The sequence below is a fragment of the Lactuca serriola genome, chromosome 8 (assembly GCF_051521515.1).
Source record: "Lactuca serriola cultivar US96UC23 chromosome 8, Lser_US96UC23_V15, whole genome shotgun sequence".
In the NCBI taxonomy this organism is placed as follows: Eukaryota; Viridiplantae; Streptophyta; class Magnoliopsida; order Asterales; family Asteraceae; genus Lactuca; species Lactuca serriola.
Window position 1 is genome coordinate 4,642,698 of NC_136415.1, and position 12,386 is coordinate 4,655,083.

Genomic DNA, 12,386 nt, shown 5'->3' on the forward strand with positions numbered 1-12,386 from the left:
CGGTAATTTTATAAACATTTTCTTTATTACTTTTGGTGCATTTGTTTAGTTAAATTATATATATTAATGTGTGTAGAAATGTTGTTCGCTGACAAATGAAATATGCAAGCCTCTAAAAGATATGCACACAGCTGGTCCAAAAAGTTTTGCTAGAATTCGTGACGAGATGGTAATGTCTTCATTTTGCTTGTGATTTGTGTTTTCATTTTCTGACACTTTGATACTTTATTGTTGATGTTTATGATATCATGAATACAGAAAAATGAAGATCCAAAGAAGGAATTCTCCACTCTAAGTCAAATGTTTGAACGTACACTTAAAAGGACAGATGGGAGTGTATATGTTCATATATATGATGACACGACAAAGAAAATTGTAAGTTTGTATCTCAATTTCACAATAGGGTTTTTTTAATAGTAAACTACATTGTTAGACTTTAAATTGCAAATTTTGATGTTAAACTGTATTTTTTAGATGTTAAAATTCAATTTTTTCAGACGTTCAAATGTAGTTTTTTTACATGTTAAAATGCAATTTTTTTACATTAAAAACAACATTTTGATAGCAGGGACATAAAGTGGTTGTTTTTTACACTATAAAGATTTGTTTTTTCTATATTGAAATGCAGTTTTTTTTACAATATAAATTACTTTTTAACAATAGATTTTTTGCAATATTATCCTATTCATTTTTGAATAATCTTGAAGGAATAAATGAAGAACTATAAACCTGTAGAAAATGGGGTCGTAGATCCATATATGATTGTGATGAAAAAAAAAAGAATGGTGGATATCATCGAATTTGTGGTAGAGATGTTATTAATAAGTTGATAAAAAAGTGGGTTATTATTATGCATCATACATGATTCTAGCGGGACTTATGAAATCATTCACATTAAATGAATTTGAAAGATATTAGTTGATTGCAATGTGAAAAGAGATTCAAGAGGACCATGAAAAAAATGGTCGAATTAGAAGCTATGCAAATAGATATTTAACAACCAATGAAAAAACTTTGAAGCCATGATGTGCAATTTTATGCAACAACAACCTCCATAAGGTCAACAGTTGCCTGTACGATTTATGATCTATGTTTAGTACACGTCTAGAATGTTTGCAATTCTTTTTTGTGATTATAGTTGACAACTTTGTGTTGACTTTAATTTATGGTTGTTATTTTGAATTTGGATATGTCAAAGGAGACCAAAATATTATATAAGATATTTATGTTATTATTGTTATGGTGTAGTTTTAGTAGTAATGAATATTTGTAGCAATTTAGTAAAACATATGTAGTGTTTGCATGACTATAAAAAATATGTCGCATTAGTGTTACAAAAGTCATAAAAATAAAGTTGCATTTGACTGTATACAAGGTTGCATTTTTGCAATTAAAGATGTAAAACAAAAAGGTCGCATATATAATAGAGAAAGGTTGCAATTTCTTACTGGAAACATACTAAAGTTGCAATTAATTATAAAAAAGGTTTCATTTTCATAACTAAAACACTTAAAAAAGTTGCATCTAAGTGTAAAAAAAGCTGCATATGAGCATAAAAAAGTTGCTTGTGCATAACAAATGTTGCAATAGAAAAGGTTGCATCTAAAAAGATATTGCAACTATTTCAAAAAAGGTTGCATTTTCCAAGAAAAAAGTTGTTTTAGGTCTAATGCAACTTTACCTAATGCAACCTTTGGGAAAAGGTTGCTTTAGGCTTTTTGCAACTTTTTTAAGGCCTAATGCAACCTTTTAGCAGAGTTGCAATAGCTTTATTTTGTTGTAGTGGTGAATTGGAGGAACACTCGTGTAAATCTAGTCTCAAACTAAGGAAAAAGATTTTTAAAAATGAGTTTCAAATTATTTTCAAAATAATTATGGAGGATGAGATGTGTACGATCAGCTGGAGCCAGTAAGTAAACCCCAAATTACTACACTGTTATTTGATCTTGTGATATGTTAGAACAACATGCTAGTGATAGGTTAGAGATCTTCAGGAATTGCATGATATAATTGCCTGATATATGATGCCTTATATCTCATAGAATCCCTAGTTGATTGTTGTATGACTCTTTCGCGTGTGAACTGGCTATTGAGTGAATACGCTAAGTCATGTGCTACATGGTTTAAATGATCTTAGGATAAGGGGTTTAGTTTTGCTACGCAGCTCTTGTCTGAGTCCAACCGATGTAGGATTAAATCTTTTAGCCTAAGATTGTTTAAACTATGAGGCACATTATTATATTCATGCAATAGTCATCTGGCACCAATAGAGGGTCACATGGCAGTTAGTGGTAGGGTGAGTAGTGTGGGGTCAGCTGGCTAGTTGCGTTATTGGATGAGAAGGCAGTGGTTTCCTTTAGTGGGTGTTGTTCTTAGCAGGTCAGTGTGATGAATGATTATCCACTATGAGTTTGAGATTGGGAGTTTCGTATGAGAGTCTGTCTGATTTTATGGTGTTTTAGTGTCAGTCTGCTCCTCTGCTCGAATGCTGCTTGCTTTGTGCTTTGTGGGACCCATGTCGATGAGAGTTAACCATCAAATGAACACATTGAATTAGATGCTATAAAGGTTAGATAATCTTAGAATGAAGGACTTGGACCTATTGTGCAACTCTTGTCTAAGTCCAATCATTGTAGGGTTTAGTCCTTTAGTCGAAGGATTATTTAAGATTTATTGCATGTAATTGTATTCATGAAGTGGTTAGCTGGCATTGGTAGGGGTTCTTCAGCAGCTGATGGCATAGGGGGTGTGGGTGGCATCCTAGGAGAGCCTAGGAAGTATTTGTTGGATTAGGTATCTAAACCCATAACTATATTTGGTATGTACTTGACTTGGTTGTAGCATGGTCCTTTTGGGTTGCCTTCACCGGATGAATAATGGAGAAAGAGGTTATTATGGTTTATTAATATATTATATGAATGATATATTAAAAGAGAAATCATATTGGTTAATTAATATTGGTCAAGAATTAATTAAGAAATTAATTTTATGATCAAAGATATTAATTGAACCTAGGGGACTGGAATTGCAATTATAAGATAATTGGATTTTGAGCTGAGGATCCATAAGAATGGGGTGGACGAAATCAAGGAGGGAAGTCCACCTTGAATTCGTCCAAGGCCTCATTCTAGAAGGTTCCTTTGGACTGCTTAAGTCCTAAGCAATCCAATTAGGGTTTTGACTGAAACCCTAGCAGCTCACCTATATAAAGGACCCTTGGGCACTAGAATTCGGCTACCACAACCGTAAGAGGAGTTCAAGAGCCGATTTTAGCCTTCCCTTCTCTCCTATTATTCTCCAACTTGCTTTGGTTTTTGTGATCTATTAGAGGCACAACATTTGAGGTGCTAAGGTTCTCAAAAGCTCAAGATCTTTAAGCAACAATCAAGGTAACCTTCTAACTTGTTTATTAGACATTATTTTCATTTTTTTTGTATTCTAGATTAGGGTTTGCAAGTCTTGGACAATTATTGCATGTACAAATAGAAAAACTAGATCCGAGTATTAGGGTTTGCATGAACACTATAGGAATGTTGTTTTGCTCAAAACCCATCAGTATTTTAGTGTGGTTTTTAGCGGTAGAGCGGGTGTTGAGAGTATTTTATGGTAGGTCTTAGAGGACCCAAGATGATCCTTGAGGAAAAGTATGAGATAGGTGTGGAAGGTAGTATTGGGCCCATACTACTGGAAGCACAGGATTCATACTCGAATGAAGGAGAGTCTCGAGGATTCTAAAGGCTGGTCGGGGTGATAACATGGTTTGATACCATGATTCGTGGCAGTGGTTCCGTACCTGTTGATCGTTTGGTTATGGTTACCCAAGCATGAGGATGGGTCTGTTAATTGTTTTGGGCTCTAGTGGCAATATCGGTTTGGGTTGAATGGTTTAGACCTAGATGAGTATGTTGGTTTGGAGGTCTCGAGGGTTTTGCTCGAGGCCGAGCTTTGAGTCATGGGATTCAAGAAGAAAGCGATGGTTATGATCGGCTTACGGATTTTAGCTGGGAGTTGAGTGTTTGATTGTCAGATTGAATTGGCGCTATCTGTGGCAAGGATCATGCCCTTTTCAGTTATTCGAGCTCGGGAAAGGAGTGAGCAGGCTTGTGACTTCCAGAGTTAGGTTGTAAACTCAGCTTGGGGTCTGTTGATCGCGGTGGTTGGCAATAACATGTCAGCGCCGGTGTGTGCAGGTGGATTGATGTGGTATGGATACTTTGTGATATGAACAAGACTCCGTATTCTTGGGATATAGGAAAGTCAGGTATCAGATTATCGTTTAGGATGGCAGGCAAGGAGTGTATGTTTGGATCATAGTCGGTAGTTGCTTATGCTTTTGTGTGAAACCCTTAATGTTAAGTGGTTATAATTGGAAAAATTTCAAAGGTCTTCAGCTGAACTCAAGATTCTCTTAGGATTGGTTGATCCATGTCTAGAAGGTCATCCTACGTGTATTATTCATTCTAGGGTTAGGAATGGTGGTATCTGCTTTAGCCAGTTTGATTTATGATTTGGTTTCAAAACCAGTAGGTGAGTCCTTAGTGGGGGAGAACTAGGATTCTTGGGTGAAGTATTGTAAGTCCCAAATCTTCTTGAGTATCAATCAGATCCGTTTGACGATGAGAAATCTCAATCAAACGGATGATGCCAAATCCAAAATAGAAGAAAAGGAGAAGAAGAATAATATGAATCTTGAATGTATTGATGATATGAATGAAGTTCCTTACACAAGATTCCCTTTCTAGTAACTCAATTTGTTCACGAAGAAATTTAATAGTAGTTTAAGAAGATTGAGAACATGAAACTTCATTGACCGGGATGCTTGAAGAACTCATTGTTTACCAAAAAAGCCCTTTGACTAAAAACTCAAAAGTTAACCTTAAAAGTCAAACTTAAAAAGACAAACTTAGAAGTCAAACCAAAAAGCTATATTTGAAATTTTGAAAGTTAAACGAGAAAGTCAAAGTTTAAAGTCAAATGTCAAACTTGAAAAGTCAAAGTCAAAATTTGAGGTCAAAGGTTAATTTAGAAATTTAAAAATTAAAAGCTAAAACTTTTGGAAGAAAATGGAATTTAAAAATAAAAGGAAATTGATTTTTTGGGTTAAAAGTGTTAAAAATGTGAAAGTAGGTTCGAAATGGAGTCCTTTTGAATTAAATTCAGAGGTGAATAACATCTAGCAAGCTAGATGAGTTGGAAGGGGCGTTGGTTGATGATGCAAGAGGTTGCGAGTTCGATCCTTGCAACCCCCAAAACCCTTTTGATTTATTTACTGCAGGTCCAAATCAGAACATGAGCTGGGCCGAACACGTGCGAGAAACCCTAGCCGCAAACTGATTACGATCGCCGCCGAGAAACCCTAGCCGCAAACGCTTCTTCGGCCGAGCTGGGCCGAACACGTGCGAGAAACCCTATCCGCAAACTGATTACGGTTGCCGCCGAGAAAGCTTCTTCGGACCGTGAACACTGCTTCAGATCGCGAAAAAAAACGATGTTTTTCACCTTTTTTGTTCCAAAGCTTGATCCAAAACTCGTTTTTAGGAAAAATTCAAAGAACAACTCCCACCCCTATTTTGCCAAGAACTATCCAAAAATGAAAAAATCCTTTAAAAATAAGATCAAAAACGCTCCATATCTTGCCAAAATGAATGATACAATCCAAGCTCTGATACCAATTGTAAGTCCCAAATCTTCTTAAGTATCAATCAGATCCGTTTGATGGTGTGGAATCCCAATCAAACAGATGATGCCAGATCAAAAATCGAAGAGAAGGAGAAGAAGAATAATATGAAACGTGAATGTATTGATGATATGAATGAAGTTCGTTACACATGATTCACTTTCTCTCTCTAGAACACATCTTGAGTTTCATACACTTAAGCTCCTTTTTCTCAGTCTTCTCTCTCTTAGCCGTGCATACTCTCACTCTTATGACCTCAACACTAACACTTATATATATATATATATATATATATATATATATATATATATATATATATACACATATAAGGGAACATGGACCGTGAATAAGTTCACGACCGTAAACATAACCGCAAACACATATTACATGACTGAAAATTACATTTTCGTAGAAAAGAAAGCTATAAACCAAGAGGGAGATTTTTGGCTCAAAAATTTGGTATATACTTTACTTTTCTAGGAAAATGTAATCTTTAGTCATGTAATATGTGTTTGCGGTTGTGTTTATATATATATATATATATATATATATATATATATATATATATATATATATATATATATAGACACACACACACACACATATAAGTGTTAGTGGTGAGGTCATAAGAGTGAGAGTATGTACGGCTAAGAGAGAGAAGAGAGGGAAAAAGGAGCTTAAGTGTGTGAAACTCAAGGTGTATTCTAGAGAGAGAAAGTGAATCTTTTGTAAGGAAATTCATTCATATCATCAATACATTCAAGATTCATATTATTCTTCTTCTCCTTCTCTTTGATTTTTGATCTGGCATCATCCGTTTGATTGGGATTCCGCACCATCAAACGGATCTGATTGATACTCAAGAAGATTTGGGACTTACAAGTATCAGTAATGAGGAATTTGTCAGTTCACTGTTTGGGTTGCTGTTTTTCGATTAGTTTGGGCAGATGTTGATCGGTGAATCATTTCCTAGGACGGATATGTCCTGTTCCGGGTGGGTTTTTTTGGCTCTTTGGATTAAGTGTCAATGTGTCCTAGACCATTGGTCGTTGTGTTTATCATTCATCAGAGATTCTATGAAAGATTCAAGTGGTGACAGTTAAAGTTCAAGGAATGTGTCAACCTACAATCAAGATCAATATTTTTTATGTTCCTTTGTCTTCATGGTATGTTTACCCTCTTTGGGAGTGTGAAATTTTTGTTTATAGAAGGCTGAGTTTTTCAGTATCCTCTGGGAAACCTTTGGTAGCTAGATGCGTATTGGTGGAATCTATTCAGTCTCAGTATAAGTGTGAGGTCTTATTCCGATAATTCATGGGGATGTCTTCTGGTTATGATGAGAAGTGTTGTTTTGTTGGAACCCTAGTATTTCTTCCTTGTTTGATTGAATTCATGGGTTTTCTATGGATGTGCATTGTGGTAAGTTCATGATATGTTGCCAAGAGGGGTGTTTATGGGTCGTGGGCCCAGAAATCATGATTGCTCATTTCTCTTGCTTATGGTACCTTCAGTATTGGCGTTGCGAGAATTCGGGAAATCTCTCAAATTAGCTGGTTTGGATAAAGGAAACAATAGGGATTGTAGGGAGTATCATTCAGCCATCAGGAAGTCTCTATGGAATGTATGCACTTCAATTCTGGTGGTTTGCAAGCTGTTGTTAGGGGTTTGATTATCAAGCTAGGAATTTGTTATGAGGTCACTATCATAACGCCCTTTATGAAAGTCTCGAGAGGTTTTACAAGTGGGGGTACACCTGAGCTAATAGGGGTGGGATGCAATACATAAATTCTTGGATTGATCATCTCTGCTCGTCAGAGCAGTGGTTTGTAATGGCATGGCAGAGAATCAAGGGTTATTTAAGGTTGTGGTACATAATATGGATTTGGATTTGGGTAAAGTTCGCAATCGATATGTTTGGAGGATCATTTATGCATGTTTTGGTTGTGTCTCCATTCAGGGACTGGGGGTAGATTCATAAATGGATGCTCATCATTCTTAGGGTAAGGTTTATGAGAAAATATTCTGAGTTTCCATTTTCAAGTGGGCTTTTGGTGGAAAATTGGGTTGGGAATCACGAGTGTATTTGTTTAAGGTCTATATTTCAGTGAGATGTGGTTTAAGAAATCTGTATGTCAAAGGCATTAGCTGGAGGGTTCAGGGTAATAAGGGATGTGTTTAGTGCGGATGGTAGAAAAGGCTTATGTGTCTGTGCTTTGGAATGGTTCTACATGTGTGAAGGTTGGGCAAGTTATGGGGCTTTAGAATTATAGCAGCAACATATCGGTCCGACAGTTAAGGAAATCAATATTTTGTATCTCATTTGTTCATGGAATTGTTATCATCATGACTTAAGTAGATAGTTTGATGGATAAGTGTCATGGATTTAACATTGGTTCAGTATGGGCTGTCTGTCAGGGAGTCAGACCAATTCGAGACTTCATATTTCAGGGTGAGTAAGATGGGGCTATCCTGCATGAGATTATTTTATACTGAGAAAAGATTCGGTCATTTTTAGGTTTGAAGGGCCCTACTAGGGTGGGCTCGATCGCCCTGGGAATAGGGTGTTGTATGCTCATGATTGTGGTTGTGTCGCCTGGCGCTTGGGATTGGAAGGGAATGATTTCGAGGACAAAATCTAATTTAACTAAGGGAGAGTTGTAATTCCCTATTCCGAATCGATTCCTAATTCAAGGCTGTGGGCGGAAGATCGATAATCATAAGGCTTAGGGCCTTTGGAAAGGTGATATATAGACCCATTTGGGTGCGACTAATGTAATGGAGGTGATCCGGGTATTTGTTTTGTGTTTTGGAGCCTAGGGTATTTCGGTAAAGCGTCCGTTCGGGCATAATGAAATTGGATTTTTATTCAGAAGGTCTTAGGGCCGGTATGTGTTGATAGAAGTGTAGGGCTTCTCGTCACCTTTCTGTGGATATAAAGTTCGTTGGAAATGGACTTCAAACAAAGAAATTATGGCATTCAGAGTGTTTGAGGGTTTTAGAGGGAACCCTAGTACACGGGGTGTACTACTGCGGAGGTTAGTACGCTTGGTGTAAAGGGGTGTATGCTTAGCGTACTACGAAGGGTGTAGCGAGAGTGCGAGGCCTCGTACGCTCGGCGTAGTATCATTTCTAAGACAGTAGGAGAGTGAGTAAGAAGATCCTACTTTTTCATGACGTACCCTATATAAGCCTTATGTTAGCCTCTTTTGATCATTTCTAAGCCAAGCTCTATACCCTAAAAACCCTAATTCGTCCCTTAGCCCATGTTTCGTGATCTTGAGCTCGTGTAGGGTTTTTGTGGATCTAGAAGAAGAAGAAGAAGAAGAGGAAGCTTGAATACTTGTTATTTGGAGGAAGGCTTTGAGATCCAACATTATCATCTCCTTTTGGTGGCTTGCGAGGTATAAAGTTCAAACCTTGCTATTTTATTTCATGGATCTACTTCTTAGCTCATTTTGGTCATTTTGGTCCTTTTGGTTGGCGATTGGAAGTTATGGTCATTTTGGCAACCTGTCTTTGAAGATTTGGATATTTTATGGGTTCCTTGGTTATAAAGGTGCAAACTTTATGGTGGTTTTGGTTCCATGCATGTATTAACTCAAGTATTAAGCTCCTTTGAGCTTTAGAGTCCTATTTAGCCATGCATGCACATAAAGTTCGCAACTTTATGTGATTAACCACCTTGGGGAAGTCAGATATGAGTTTGGATCAAAGTCTTAATGGATTAAGTGCTAATTTGGAAAGTTGGCCATGGCTAGCGAGTACGCTGGGCGTACAAGTATGTGCTTTGTGCGTACAAGCCTTTCATGATGTACGTTGAGTGTACAAGCTAAGTACACCCCACGTACTCAACAGACTTGGGATTCTTCGTTTTGGGCCACATTTGGGCCTAAGAATCTTTTTTTAGATTTTGGGCTTTTGGTCATCTAGATTGGGCCTTGGCCTTGGGCCAAGTTTGAGGAAGGGTAAAAAGATCTTTTACCCTAATTTGGACTCATGGTGTGAGTCAGGAGCTAGTTATTAATGGGTTGTCATTTTGGTGTTTGATAGCACGAGGATTTTAGTGGATCTACAGTTAGATATTTATTCGTGGGTTCAGCTGTTGAGGTGAGTTTTCCTCATTGTACTTTTGGGTCGAAGGCACTAAGGCCCGCCCATCGGTTAGATATCTTCCTATTCGCTGATATGTTGAGTATGGAATAGATACGCACGATTTTGCCAGTTGTGGATATGCTAGTCTCGTAGATCTGTAGGACTACCTATGATATGATCATGTCTGCTTGATTATTTGTATATGTTTGTTATATGTTATATGTCGATACATTGTGTTGGTTTAAGGTTTTAGTACTTCGTGTTGTAGCCAACAAAACCTGGAGCATTCCAGATATGAGCTGAAGACTGGGTGGTATGCTAGACTCATACTGAGGGCACATGTGCATTCCAGATACGAACTGAGGACCGTGTGGTATGCCAGACTCGTACTGAGGGCTTAAGGGTATTAGAGCATTCCAGATATGAGCTAAGGGTCGGGCGGGGCATGCCAGACTCATACTGAGGGCTCAAGTGCATTCCAGTTACGAGCTGAGGATCGTGTGGTATGTCAGACTCGTACTAGTGGTTAAGGGTTTTAGAGCATTCTAGATATGAGCTGAGGGTCGGGCGGGGCCTGCTAAACTCATACTGAAGGCTCAGGTGTATTCCAGATATGAGGTGAGGACCCTATGTTATGCTAGACTCGTATTGAGGGCTTGAGGGTATTTCAGTTCGATGATTGAATGGGCTCAAGGGCAAGCCATACATAAGCTATGGGCCCTAGGGGTAAGTAAGACTTATACAGTAGGCTTAGGGGTAATCCAGGCTTTTAACTGTGGACCCAGTACATAATGTTATTTGAATATGTTAATTTTTCGTGTGTTCGTATTATGGGGGGAAACTCACTAAGTTTTGTGCTTACAATCTTGGTTTATGGTTTCAGGTACTTCAGTACAGCGTGGCAAGGCGAAGACGTGACTGTACACATCCTTTGTTTTACAATTATTGTTTATGGTTTTACAACCATACACATCCTTTGAAACAATGGTTTTGTAACACTTTTATTAGTAAATGGGTTGTTTTGAAAAGTTTTAAATTTGTTAAAATTTTGGGATGTTACATTTACAGGTGTCGCATGCTTTTCCATTGGTTTCGCCACAGCTTTTCCTTACAGAAATTATAAATAAAAATTTTAAATTATACATCATGTATATATATATATATATACACACACACACATTAAATGTGTGTAAATAGTATTACCAACTCAAATGATCGAATAACTAGGTGTCTTTGCCAACTTACTATGTGTCCAAGTTCATCTTTGACCTTCATAATGAACTACTCTTCAATTGGAATGGGTAGTAAAGTTTCTCCTTGTAAACTTGTTTCCATCATAACATTAATTATTTCACCTATTATAGAAAGGTAAAAAGTAATTAAGATCCAATTTTCTAAAAAATGATAATATATGAAAATATGTAAAGTAGTAATAATGAAAATATTTTTCATAATACAGAAGACACTATACTTCATTATGGCTCCTTTTGTGACTATATTTGCAGTAACGTCAACCGCAAGAATACACGACTTATCCAATAAATATAGTATGTGATTTTGTAGAAAGAAAATACTGTAAAAAATATACATTTGTACCCAAGACTTACAAATGATTCTTCAAGTGGTTCGTTTTCAAAATTTTCAGTATTGCCCTATATTAGTGATTTGGGACTCGTGTGTGGAGTCGCTTGTTATTTGGAGAATATGCTAAGTCACTTGTAGCTTATATTGAATAATCTCAAAGTAAATTATTTGACCCTAATGCGCAGCTCTCGTTTGAGTCTAATGAGTCTTCTACTCGAAGGATTATCTAAGCCTTCTGTCAAGTATAAGTGTTTGGCAGATTGCAATGTGAATCTGTGGACATATTGGTGTTATATTTTTTTTATGTTTGACATTCAATCGGTTTAATAATTCTTATTAGAGACTTGTAATTCAAAAATATACCAAATATTATGTTTTTCAAAGTATAAAGTAGGATGCTTTAATAATACATAAGTCATTAGTTTCACCATTTGATTCATACTTGTACATCTTATATGGTGTGAAGCCAACAACATATAAATTATCATTTTGTTGATCTTGAATATAAAAAAAAAAACTTGTTTAGCTTAACTAGCTAATATGAAGCATTCAGACTGATGACCAAGCCTATCCAAGTTAACTACTATGAATCCTAAATCATGCTTTTTACTCCATGACTATCAACCTAACCACGCATCAATACAATAATAGTAAACATGCAATAATTAATATCCCATATCTCCTTTATACGACCAAAGTAAGTAACAACACCATACACAGGATTAGAGTTTTTTGCACTGGCAATCTGCATAGTATGTGCAAATAAAGATACTCCACTTCATTGAGTTGTTCAAGATTCATCTCGAGAATTTGTATGGATATGGTACTTAGTTATGGCAAAACTGCTATATTTACTAACAACAAAACTAGGCCCTTTGGCCGGCTAAGAAACATTGTAACACTCAGTTTCAAATCGATTCATTATTCGGGGTTGTGGCCCAATTAAAATAAGGCTTAGGGCCTTGGGGAAGGAGGCTATTGGCCCTTTTTAGATGGGGGAGTTATATATGAAGTAATCTGAGTGTTCGGTTGT